At 38.5% G+C, this 13,461-nt stretch overlaps 1 protein-coding gene across 1 annotated transcript in view; it reads left to right on the top strand.

Annotated features, from left to right (window-relative positions):
* LOC103096141 (protein FAM170B-like) overlaps nucleotides 1–11,874 on the top strand; it is a 269,561-nt gene extending 257,687 nt beyond the window's left edge. Inside the window, exon 7 of the mRNA XM_056810153.1 lies at nucleotides 1,012–11,874. The gene's annotated coding sequence lies outside the window, so the exon portion shown is untranslated. The remainder of the gene's footprint in view (nucleotides 1–1,011) is intronic.
* The last annotated feature ends 1,587 nt before the right edge of the window (nucleotides 11,875–13,461 follow it).

Genomic DNA, 13,461 nt, shown 5'->3' with positions numbered 1-13,461 from the left:
TCAAAGATAAAATATGACCAAATTATATCATTCAATCGCATTCACAGAGGACAAGAAATTAAAAGATATTAGAATGTGAAATCCTTAAAACAAAGAAAATCATCCTTCAACCTGTTTGCCCTATTGTCCATTCGGCAATTGAACATATTCTGTTATAAGAAGAAAATTGATTTTTCATAAAAAGAATTCCACAGCTTTCTGGAAAAAAATAAACTAGTTTGGAAAGGCCTTTTGAATTCAAACCCACCACAAAGCAGAACCCTCACAAGGTAAAATGAAAACCAAAACACTACACTAAGGGATGACTAATAGAGTTTTATATGTTGTAAGAAAAAAAGATAGCTATTGTCTCTTTAATGTGTAATTAGGGACATTGAGGAAATAATAGCTAGGGATTGAGGAGAAATTCCATAAAATAGAAAGAGAAAGTTAATCTTGAGAAGAAAGGGAAAATATTGGGGAGGGGAAAATTATTATATCTTAAATTGGAATTCAATGAGTGAAAAATAAATTATCACTGAATAAAAGTGTAACCATAGGGACAAGTGTGATATATACTATGTTATTTCTGTACGAAGGGGAGGAAATATGGTATAGACCTTGAGAATTTATAACCTTGTTCACCTTGGCAATAGTTGACAATATTGCCTTCTTTCCTCAGTGCAATAGTTTCTAGCCAATGCAAAACATTTGTTTACAAGAAATTTACATTAGACCTAAGGATAGCTACAGATTTAAGTAAGACAGAAATAAAATGTTATTCTTTGATTTTTTTAAAGGGGGACTTATAATCTTTTCATGAGATAAAGTCAAATTAGATATCATATAAAGAGATAAGAAAAGTGCATTATTCATTAAGCCACTATACAAAATGAAGTTGTTAACCTTAAATATATACACAATGGATGGCATAATAACCTTATGTATTCAAAGTAAAGGTTAACCAAAATTCAAAAAGAGCTATAGAGAATAAAGTGGTAATAGTAAGTAACTTTGACATTTTTCTTTTAGAAATGGAAAGGAAAAAAAAGATAAAAAAACGAGACTACAGACTTGGACAAATTGTTGGAAAAATTGGACATCAAGGAAGAAGCTTGAGGCAAGTAGGGTCATCAGAGGTTATGGGAGGCATTGACTTTGGGACAGGGCTTTAGTGATTGAAAATAGCTTTTGGATGTAGTGACGACTTTGGAAGTGGACCTAGATTAGATTCGATTAATAGTAGTGGCTGCAAAGTTGAAATAAATGATAGCTAGAAGTTAGAAACTATTGTCTACAACTGGTGATTTCAAAGATGCATCTTGATAAAAGAACAGATGAGAAGGAAAGAACTTGCCTCATGAGTGGGTTCCAAGAGGAAAACAAGATGGTCTCATCCTGTATTGTTTTTATTAGTACGGTTCAGTTAAACTTTATTATTTCCTATGTAATGATTTTTTGTATTGTTAATTAAACCTGCACTGGATGAGGACTTCAGCAAAGAATATATTCTCCCCCTCACCCCCCACTAATTGAGCAGACTATGGAAATGTCTAGTAAAGTGTTGGAAGATCACTAAATTTCTGTAGGAGCTTATCCAAAATCTTTTTTTTTTTCTTTCTGTTCTGAGGTATGAACTCATACGATGAGTGACTGAATAGTTAATAGCTAGTAAAGCATTGTGCTGAGTACTGGGGATCAAAATACAAAAAAAAAAGGTAGAGACAATTGGGGAATTTACAGTCTAATGTGGGCAAAAAGAACACAACAGGAAGTTGAAGGTATGTGGGAGGTAGTAAGGGGAGGAGAAAAAAAAGTACCCTACTTGTAGTCATGGTGAAGAAGTCAGGCAAAGTATCAAAATACTGCAACTGAGCTGAGTTCTCTTCATTAAATGAAGGTATGGAGCTTATGGCTACACTCTCCAATCAAAGAGGTGGAGGGTAGTGATAAAGTAGAATACCTAGGCTGATAAGATCTTATAGGATAATTAGATTATTCCAATAATGAACTTCCTGGAGCACTGTGGAGAAGTCAGTCAGACAAGTCCCAGCATAGTATAACGTGGTGAGAAATGAAATGTCTGCCACAAGCTCTCTTCTTAATAGGAAGTTTGGAGTAGAAGAGAGTGACCCATCCAATAGATTTAAGAAATAAGCATACATTAAAGTGTTCAAATGTTTTTATTAAAGTGTTGTCGTAAATGTACACATATATATGTATACTCTCATATATGTGTGTATAGATACATCGATACATAGATAAGATAGATAGATAATGTTATGGTAGATTTTATTGACCTGAGAATGGCCAGTATGGGTTGGAGAACTGATATTTACCGGCATACCACGACTCACCGAAGACTCTGTTTCATGAATGACTGGTGACTATGACAAGATGACCTTCAAAGTGTCCATGGTATGGACTATTTGGCAGCAAAGCCAAAGGCTTGCAAAGGTAAACAATAAAGACAATGTAGAGCAGTGATGTAGCCTTCTGGCCCACAACAATCCTGAGTGGCCAGAACCAGATTAAAATGTAATTGGGAATTATTTAACAAAATTAAAATGTGGTAGAAAATTATGTTAATATATGACTTTCTAACTTAATATGAGGTTGTAGGGATCCTTATCTACAGTTTAGCGACTTATTTCTCTTTGAATTTGATACCATTAATGCAAGACATATGCTATTTGAGTTACAAAAAAAATGGTTAGGCATTCCTAAACCTCCAAAGAGATAATTGACAAGTGGATCGATTAGACAATGGTTATTAATACTGCCACTACTAAACAAGAATTAGTGAACAAGTTTCACACACACGCGGAGAGAAGGGTGGTTTGGGAACTTTTTTAAGGCCGACCAAGGGGAAATATATGCTCTCCGGTAACCAGTGTCCCAGGGCTAACTTCTTCAGCACAGTAAAACCGTTACAACGTCCTCAGCTTGCAACGATCCAAAAACGACACCATCTCTAGAAATCATCATCCCAGTAGTAGCAACAAACTTGAATAGTTTTGTTGAATAGGGTAACAATCAACAAGTAGTTATGAGAGATCTCAACATTAAAGTTGTAATTACTGGTGGCAAAGGTAAGGATGGGGGCACAGTGGCATTCCAGCAACCAAGAGAGGAAGTTTTTTAGATAATGCAGAAGTACCAAAGGACTGAGGAAGAGAAAGCAAGAAACCCTAGTAGGTTTTTTGAGGCCAGGGACTACTTACTTTTTCTTTATATCCCCAACTCGTGCACATAGTAGGTGATTAATAAATATTGATTGTTTGCTTGACTAATATAGAGTTCAGGAGACCTGCTTTGGTGCTGAGATATTCCTTGAAAATACATTGCCTTGAGGCTGTGGCATTTCAGTTTTTACAGTTGGGTAAGCCCATTTGGCAGCGCTTTGAGTGAACATGGGAACATTAAAGTTGAAGTTTTTCATTATCCTCCAAGAGGAGGAAGAAAACTCACTGATTGTATTGTGTGTCAGCAAGTAGTAATCAAAGAAACAGTGCTATATTAAGCAGAATCCCACTACCAGCAAGATGAATGAATACTTATATTATAGTTGAATCCATGAGATGAGAAAACAGAACATCTTAAACACATTTTTAAAAATCTCATTTCAGGGCAGCTAAGTAGCTCAGGTAGATTGGGAGTCAGGCCTGGAGAAGGGAGGCTTGAGTTCAAATCTGACCTCAGACACTTCCTAAATGTAGCCCAGCAAGTCACTTAACCCCAATTGTCTAGCCCTTCCTGCTCTTCTGCCTTGGAACCAATGTTTTTAAAAATCTCATTTGACCAAAAAGACTTAAAAAAATTCAGCTTTATTCTCATTGACCCTTAAAAGTTACTTAAAGTCCCAGGACTAGTTTTGCCCTATATCAATTGAAAAAACTGAAGCTGAAACCTTCTGGAAGTCCAACATCAGGGGTCTATGCAAAATGTAAGTGGGAAGGACTGAAGAATGAGTAATGATGAGAAACATAGGAGAAAAATAAATACTAAATGGTTGGAAATTAACAATAATATAAATAGCTAACATTTAAATAGAGGTTACTATGTGCCAGGGCATATTGCTAAGTGCTTTAAAATTATCTCATTTGATCTTCACAACAATCTTAGAAGGAAGGTGCTTTTATCCGCATTTTACAGAGGAGGAAACTGGGGCAAACAATTTAAGTGGTTTGCTCAGGGTCACACAGTTTGGAAATATTTAAGGTCAGATTTAAACTTAGAAGAATTGAATAGTAATTAAAAAGAGGAGAATTTTGTTGTTTAAGGAAAAACTTCCTCATAATTAACTTTATCCAGAAAAGTGGAATGAGGGCCTAAGGAACTAATGGTTTCCGTCTCACCAGGTAGAAATTGAACAGAAATTAAATGGATGACCACTTGTTTGGAATATTGTAGGAGGGATTCCTGATGGCCCCTGATGATCTTTTCTACTCTTGGATCCTGGTATTATTGTACCAAAGGAAGCATAAAAAATGCCCAAAGGCTATGGATAAATATGTAAAGACTGATAAGGAATGATACAGAATGAAGAAAGCTAAATCAAAATAACAATATATACACTGACTCCAGGGTTTTAAATAAACAAAAATAATGCCAGAAAAAAAATCTAGAAGAAACAACATCAGACTTGGAAGCAGATGGGACTCTTGGATCAATTAATTAATGTACATCATTTTAACAACATTTAATAATTTTTATGTTTTCATCCAGCTTTTAATCCTTTTTGTAATTTGAATATATATATTACATATATATGTATGTGTGTATGTGTATTTGCTGGTTTATAATGAATTATTTTAATAAAAAATTAGAGTGTAGGAAATATACCTGTGATAAGGCAAGATATAGAAAGTGGAATGGGATGTGGTTGTAAGTCATAGTACCATGATGGAGGGGCATCAGCAGAAAAGTGAAAAGAGGCAATTAGAGTTCTAGTGAGGTGGATGTCTGGAGCTAAGGAGCCAAGGTGACTGACTTAAGGAAGTTTAGGAGGTCTGGTGCCTTGAGTTGGAATTCAGGCAGTAGAGAAGCCCATTCAGAAGTAGGCAAAGTAGTGACAAGTGGAAGCCCTATGGTTGAAGGCTATGTTCCCTGGATCTCTTAGGACTGGTGCTCAGAGGAAGAGCAGGTACCCTGGAGAGAGAACTTTGGCTCAGTGAAACCTACCTGAAGCACAGGAGGGAGGAATTCTTCTTACATGGTCAAATGATCCTTAAATTGTCACCAAATTAAGACTAGGATTTAAAATCCAAATGTTTGAAAGATGTCAAATGTCAGCTGCTCTGTGGATCTTTCCCAACCCCCACTTGTCAGGAATACAGTGATCTTTCCTTTCTCAGACCTCATTGGGTACTCTGTGCCTTTCTTGCACTGTTATTTTTTTCTTAGATGGAGTTAAATTACATATGATACATAACTATTACATATTTGTGTGTGTCATGCCCCTTCAAAAGGTCAATGGTTATTGACTAAATGGATGAAGTCTAGGTGGAACACACTCTAGGCATGCTAGAGTACTGCTTAGTGAAATCATCAAGCAGCCCTAACTGAAATGAGTACCTTGGCACCTGAATTTAATTTACTCTCTCTTTTTCTCTTCCAATCAGGAACCAGACCAGATCCTGCTCAGCTATGATAAGTGGGAAGAATTGACCCCCACATACCCAAGTCTCTCATCTGAAGACCTTAGGCAAGGGGGAAGCTAGTCTTGGGGCTACTCACTGGGGCCTCTTGGAGACTCTCCATCCTTCTGATATGAGGGTGAAACTGGGTAAAAGGATCTCCAAAGGACCCTCTTGCCCCATACCAGTCATCATTATCCCAATTTCTGATTCAGTGAGCTGAGGTCAGTTTCTTGCCTGCTCTCCCAGGAATCTCCAGATCAGGGAGATCTCAAACAAATCAGCACATGAGGGACCCTTGCAAACACAGTGGCCAGAGGCAGCAGGAAGGGTTCAGGAGTCCCAGAAACTTCCACAGAGACATGTCTGAGTCTGACAAGGAGAGGAAAATATAAAGATTATAGAGGTCACTGAAAAGAATTCTTGCCTAGAACCAAGAAAAGGGCTTACTATACCCTAGGCAAGATTTAGGGTCATAACCTTATGTATCCCCTAGATGCACCGAAGTGGCAGGGTAACATACAGATAACAGAAAAGAAATACTACAGGTCTTTAGGGACAGAATCACATGACTGAAAATCAATGCATTCTTGAAAGTTAATGTTAAATTGTGTGCCTAATACCACTGTGTACTGTGCCACAAGTAGTTGCCTTTATTGCCAACCCTTAGTCCTTGTTCTGCCCCATCCAATCTCTCTCCAAAACAAATGGAGATTCTTAGAAACCTCCAAAATCTCCCTCCTCTGGGTATCTCATTTAAATTTCCATTCATCTTGTCTTCACATGCCCCCAATCTTGATCATCCTTAGCAGTCTTTTTGCCCATATGTTCAATTGGCTGCAGAAGGAGATTCCTTGTGTCTTGGGATGACTGAAAGAAATGAAAACTACACATGGAGTCAGATGTGGGGGTTGAGACCTGACTCTGCCAATTGCTAGTTGTAGGTGTCATAGTCCTGATCTATAAAATAGATAATAGTACCTGCACTACCTACATCACTGAGTTGTTGTGAGACTCCAATGAGAAAATGGATACATGGAAAGATCTTTACCCCTATATGTCCACAATTCCTCTCTGCAACATTCTTGGCATTTATCACTTGATTGAAGATCTCCAATGAGAGGAAATCCCTTTCCCCTCATAGCAGCCCTTTCTACTCTGGCATAGCTCTAATTGTTAGGAAGTCTTTCCTTGCATTAAGTCCAAATCTGCCTTTGTTCAAATTCCACCCTGTGCTCCTACTTCTGCTCTCAGTCAAATTGAACAAGAAAACACCCCGTGTGAGTTACAGGCTTAGGACCCCAACTCCCACAATCCCCCCACAACTATTGTCTAGGATAACCATCCCAGTTCCTTCAACTGAACCTCGTATGGCATGGTCTTGAGACCCTTCACTGTCCTGGGTATGCTGGGACATTTTACAGCTATTGATGTCCTTCCCAAAAAGTGGGACCCCAAACTGAATCACAATTTCCTGAAATTGCTTTCTGCTTTGAGCTATCATATCCTAGGTACTTTAAATGTAAACTTCATTCTGATTTTGATAAGGAAAGCAGTTTGTCTGAGGAGAAAGAACATTTTGGTGGGAGGGAGTCAAAGGTGAGCATCTCCTAAAATGCTTGGAAGCCTAATCCTTACCTTCCATTGATACATTTGAGTAATAACCAGAGGGCAGAAAAAACCTATACCAAATCAAAAGCACAAGAGCTTTTTTTGCAAGGCCATTTAATCCCAGAACATTTGTTTTGCTTGAATTCTGTCTCCTGTCGCCTTTATTCTGTTGGATGTCTTTACCTGCCAGGAATGAAGGACCAGGATGTACTCAACAGTGAAAATTTGTAAGGGGTGTAAGAGACCATAAGAGATCAGTGAATCTAGTACCCTTTTTTATAGATGAAAAATTTGAGTGTTCACAGAAGTAAAGGGATTTGTTCTAGGTCACACAGCTAGTAAGTAGTAGAGCTGGAACTCCAATGCAAGACAAAATGTTTCTGTGAGCCCATTAATTACTGGACTCGGGATTTTTTCCTGAATGTGAGGCCCTTACCTTGCTCTTTTCTTCTTCCTCTCCAGAGCTGTAACTAGGAATTCTGACATCTGGGGCAAATTTAGCTATTGGACAACGAATAGGGCAGTGTGGAGGGAACTGGGAGTCAGTTTAGGGGACCCCCACTTCCCACCTCAAAGCAGTCCTGTACCTTGTCTACCCATCACCCCAGAGTGAACATGCTATAGGAAAGTATATCCTGGGCTATGGAATATCTGAGGTTCTAGGCCTAGAAGGCCAAAGACCCCGCTTATCCTCTTTGCCCTGAGCAGGGCCCCACATCTCATACTTTTGCTTGCCTCTGGGTTACCTAGAAGTTTCATATAACCCTTCCCAGGGAGAATAAAGCCCAAGGGAAGTCCCCTATAAGAAATTGAGGCCTAAAGGGGTCTACTTGACACAGGTGAGAGGTTATACTCCTGCCTACTGCTCATTCCCAGGCTAACTGGAAGTTGCACTGTACCAGAGCTATACATGGTATGGAGAGGAAAAAAATCATAGTCCTATGCTTACTTCATCCTTGATTTAAGGCTCAATCTGGTGAGGACTTGGAATCTCTTAACTCTCCTCAGGGTGAAGGACTGCTGTGAGAAGGAAGCATCTCCTAGAAAATAGCTAGGGCAATATTCCAAGGATCCCTCACTAGTGGCCCCGTCCTAGTTATGTCTCTGTTCCTCTCGTTATAGTCCAGAACCTTCTTGGCACCACGTATGGAAGATATAGCAATTCTTCTGTTTTGTGATATAAAAGCACACCATCTTGAATCCCCTATAACCACATTTTCTCTTCTCATAGCCCTAACTACAAATAGGTCAGCAGTCCGACTGGAATAAGGACCACTTCTAGCTCCTCTCCTCAAATTCTCACACCTACTTCTGGTTTCTCTAGAATGGGACCCTCTACTTGTTTTAACAGGTATTGAGAATTTACAGCCCAAAACATGGTCTGGGAAACAAGATCTGCTCCTTCCCTGAACAGCTCTGGGAAGATGAGTGCCAAACAATGGTTATTGGTAGAGTTCATTCTTAATCAATTCATGATCCACTCTCCTGTCTCTTGAGAATGTGGCCTTTTCATTTTTGTATTAACTAGACTTGTGCTAACTGGCTCTGAGATATACAGATTCTAATTCTGGGTTATCTTTAGGGCAAATTGAAAGAATATGTCAAGCATATAAGCAAGTTAGGTATGGCAGTGTTACAGGATCTCAGAAGTGATGGACCCCTATGAGTATAAGAAGTGGAGCTTTCCACTCTTCCCCAGGACCCCAAGAGCAACATTTGGAGGTGATATCTCTGCCCCCATACTAAGAAAAGAATGTATCTCAGGGTCTACCTGGCACATTTACAGGGAATCTCGTCTAGATGATATCACTTGGCCTTGAATCATGTTTAGCAGTGGAAGAGACCTTAGGTAACATCTGTTACAAATATATGGACAATGTAATTGAAGCTCTTAGATGTGAAGTGACTTGCCCAAAGTCATTCAGGTAGTTAGTTGCAGATGATTTCCATTTTGAAATCCTTTCTCTTCCAGTCCCAATGAGAGTGACTTCCAGGCTGATAATCTTTTTCAGAACCTTTACTTCCCAGCTCTTCCAAAGAAGACTGGCTATTTAGAAGCTGAGGAATCCCTCCCTTCTTGCCCTCCACCTGTCCCTATGCAGGGCTATTTACTTTTCTCTGGGCCTCTCACCAGTACTACTTCAGCAAACTAGTTAAAGTCCTGACTTTGGGTAATAGATCCAATGGTATTTTCTAGTGATAGCTCTGCCTCATAGATCCAAGAAATTGGCTGAAATCAAACCTCAGTCTCCAGCTTCAGAGCCACACTTGACCCATTTAACCCCCAAGTTTACTTTGGACCTGGAAGAGACACAGAGCTTCTTGATTACAAAATAGGGGAAGGCTGAGGCCATGAATTCGCTTCCCCCTAGCTAAACCTCATATAGGACAGGAGTAAAGCTTATATTGGATGCTCTACTGTGTGATGCCCAGGCTGAGGTGAATTCTTCTAAAAACTTCTGGCGGGGGGAGACAATTCCTCAGAATCCTATTTTGAAGTGATATGAAGACATTGCTGCTATGGGTGATATAGCAAAGAAAGCCAACATTCCATTCTCAATCTAACAGGAATTAGAGATGGAAAAGATGTCCTCAACTGCCTCCTTCATTGAATTGGCAAGAAAATGAAATGTTTTGAACCCTCAGGAGGACAAAGGCAATGGAACCAACTCCTAATTCTAATAAGTTAATCTTTGGTAGATAAATTGATTTAGGTTTTATTGGGATGTTTAAAGTTGGAAGGATCCAACAAGATTTGAAAGGTAATTTCACTTCAGAACAATAAACTACACTGTTAACCTAATGTTTCTAGAATTAAATATAACCATCATGGCTCCAATCCACTTTTCTAGAATTATCTATATTCATTTGCTTCAAACTGGTTATATTATGATTCCTCATATACAACATGTTTTCTGTTTCTTTGACTTTGTACAAGTTGTCACCCATGCCTAGAATTTACTCCTAACCTTTGTTTCTTAATATAATTCTCTTGGAAAATCAAATACTTTGATTTTGCTACAATGCTAGTCTAGATCCTCATAGTTACTCACCAATATAACCTTTTTGAAGATAGGAACTGATTTTTTCATTGTATACCAAGTACTTACAGTGTAACATGGCAGGCAATTAGAGTCTAGTGTTTGTCATATGAATACTGGCAGAATAAACTGAATTGTGTTAGAACTCTTATTCCCTTCCTATGTCAATTATAGTTCAATCCTTTTTTTTTTTTTAAAGTATAGTTGAGCCCTGGTAATGGATAGCATCTTTTGTTGAAGTTTGGAGAGAATAGTTGACGGGTTGGCCAAAAGTTTAATTTTTCATCCATAGGAACTCTAAACCATCTCATTTGACTAGGTGTCCTTCCAGAATAAGCCTTAAGTATTAAAAAAGCAAAATACTCCAGAACAAGAGATGTTAAGTATTCAGGTTTTGTTTTATTGAAACTAATATTAAGAACTGTATATATTATGATATAATTATTAATCTCCTTGAATCATATTTTCCTTATCTGGGAACAATAATAAATTTAAACATGTAAATAAGAAAATGGTAACATGCTGAAAAGTGAACTATATGAATATTTGCACTAGAAACCAAAATGTATCCATTATAAATTAGACTCTCTGTGTAATCACTTTTTTTAAAAAGCCTTTATCTCTATTTGTTCCAAGGCAATGGTAAGGGCTAGGCAAAGGGGATTAAGTGACTTGTCCAGGGTCATATAACTAGTAAGTGTTCAGATTGGAACCCAGGACCTATCTCTGGGCCTGGCTTTCAATCCAATGAGCCACCTAATTGTCCCCTAATCAATTTTTTGATTTTCTGAAAGAACAAGCCTTATTTCTACTTCCATGAGTTTCTCCATCAAAATAGCCAATATATATTAGTGTGGGTAATACTTCAGCAACATCAGTAGCAATCATATTTAGTGATTTGACAAGATGAGCCTTCATCCCAAAACTAATTTATAAAGTTATTTCATCTACTTATGCATTATTAGAAAAATAAGAAGTAATCCACTATTCGATAAAAACTGCTGGGAAAATTGGAAGACAGTGTGGGAGAGACTAGGAATAGATCAACACCTCACACCCTACACCAAGATAAATTCAAAATGGGTGAGTGAATTAAACATAAAGAAGGAAACCATAAGTAAATTGGGTAAACACAGAATAGTATACATGTCAGACCTTTGGGAGGGGAAAGGCTTTAAAACCAAGCAAGATATAGAAAGAATCACAAAATGTAAAATAAATAATTTTGACTACATCAAACTAAAAAGCTTTTGTACAAACAAAACCAATATAACTAAAATCAGAAGGGAAACAATAAATTGGGAAAAAATCTTCATAGAAACCTCTGACAAAGGTTTAATTACTCATATTTATAATGAGCTAAATCAATTGTACAAAAAATCAAGCCATTCTCCAATTGATAAATGGGCAAGGGAAATGGATAGGCAGTTCTCAGATAAAGAAATCAAAACTATTAACAAGCACATGAAGAAGTGTTCTACATCTCTTATAATCAGAGAGATGCAAATCAAAACAACTCTGAGGTATCACCTCACACCTAGCAGATTGGCTAACATAACAGCAAAGGAAAGTAATGAATGCTGGAGGGGATGTGGCAAAGTAGGGACATTAATTCATTGCTGGTGGAGTTGTGAATTGATCCAACCATTCTGGAGGGCAATTTGGAACTATGCCCAAAGGGCGACAAAAGAATATCTACCCTTTGACCCAGCCATAGCACTGCTGGGTCTGTACCCCAAAGAGATAATGGACACAAAGACTTGTACCAAAATATTCATAGCTGCACTCTTTGTGGTGGCCCAAAACTGGAAAACGAGGGGATGCCCTTCAATTGGGGAATGGCTGAACAAACTGTGGTATATGTTGGTGATGGAGTACTATTGTGCTAAAAGGAATAATAAAGTGGAGAAGTTCCATGGAGACTGGAACAACCTCCAGGAAGTGATGCAGAGCGAGAGGAGCAGAACCAGGAGAACATTGTACACAGAGACTAATACACTGTGGTATAATCGAACGTAATGGACTTCTCCATTAGTGGCGGTGTAATGTCCCTGAACAACTTGCAGGGATCCAGGAGAAAAAAAACACCATTCATAAGCAAAGGATAAACTATGGGAGTGGAAACACCGAGAAAAAGCAACTGCCTGAATACAGAGGTTGAGGGGACATGACAGAGGATAGACTCTAAATGAACACTCTAATGCAAATACTATCAACAAAGCAATGGGTTCAAATCAAGAAAACATCTAATGTCCAGTGGACTTACGCGTCGGCTGGGGGGGAGGAAAAGAAAATGATCTATGTCTTTAACGAATAATGCTTGGAAATGATCAAATAAAATATATTTAAAAAAAATAAAAAAATACAAAAAAAATACAAAAAATGAAAAATAAGAAGTAAAGGAAAAATGGTAAACTGTGAAGCTTCCTCACCCTCCTTATACCCCTCAAAATAACTCTACAGAATCAATGTAAAAAAAAATAGGAGTAGGGAGTGAAACTGAACAACCAGGGACAATTAGGAGGAATTTCTGACTTTCCTGGCCTCAGCAGACCCTGGAGACAGGACCAGAGCAATAGCATGAAACTATAAGATAGCTTGGAAGGGGCAGGTGGGAGGAAGAAGGGCCAATAGTCTCCTCTTGCTTGTTGGGCCCCAGTGTGAATTTTAAAACTACTCCACCCTACTCAGACCGTACTTCAAAAGGTTTGATTTAGCTATTTCCTGATTTGTAACAATGGAGATACTTGGTCTAACAGAATCAGGTCTTGGGAATTCTACATTGCTCCACCCTACTTAGTTTAACAAGGTCGGAAATGTCTGTACCCATACTCAAGGATTAAGTTTCTAAGAAGATGGCTTTCAACAGACATGTGCAGAAACAGCTGACAGACCCCTGGGCTGTCCTAAGTCAAGCTAAGCTAACATTGGTACATATGAGATGCAAGAAAGTGATGTAAAACCATCTATATAGGGCACATGACTTCCACTCTTGGCTCTTTTTTCCCCCGGAGAGGAGGCTCTGGTTGTCAATGTGCTAAGCATTCCGACATCTTGGTGTGGTGGCAGCTATTTGTCTGGGTTTTGGTGGTGAGTTTGCCCTTGAGCTAATTCAGGTTGAGGCATCTTGGCTGAGCCCTCTTGGAGTTCAGGCTGATTTCTTCCTCCTTTATTCTCCAAAACCTTACCTT

The sequence above is a fragment of the Monodelphis domestica genome, chromosome 1 (assembly GCF_027887165.1).
Source record: "Monodelphis domestica isolate mMonDom1 chromosome 1, mMonDom1.pri, whole genome shotgun sequence".
In the NCBI taxonomy this organism is placed as follows: Eukaryota; Metazoa; Chordata; class Mammalia; order Didelphimorphia; family Didelphidae; genus Monodelphis; species Monodelphis domestica.
The sequence above is the reverse complement of the archived record's forward strand: the minus strand, read 5'-3'. Positions and strand labels throughout refer to the sequence as shown.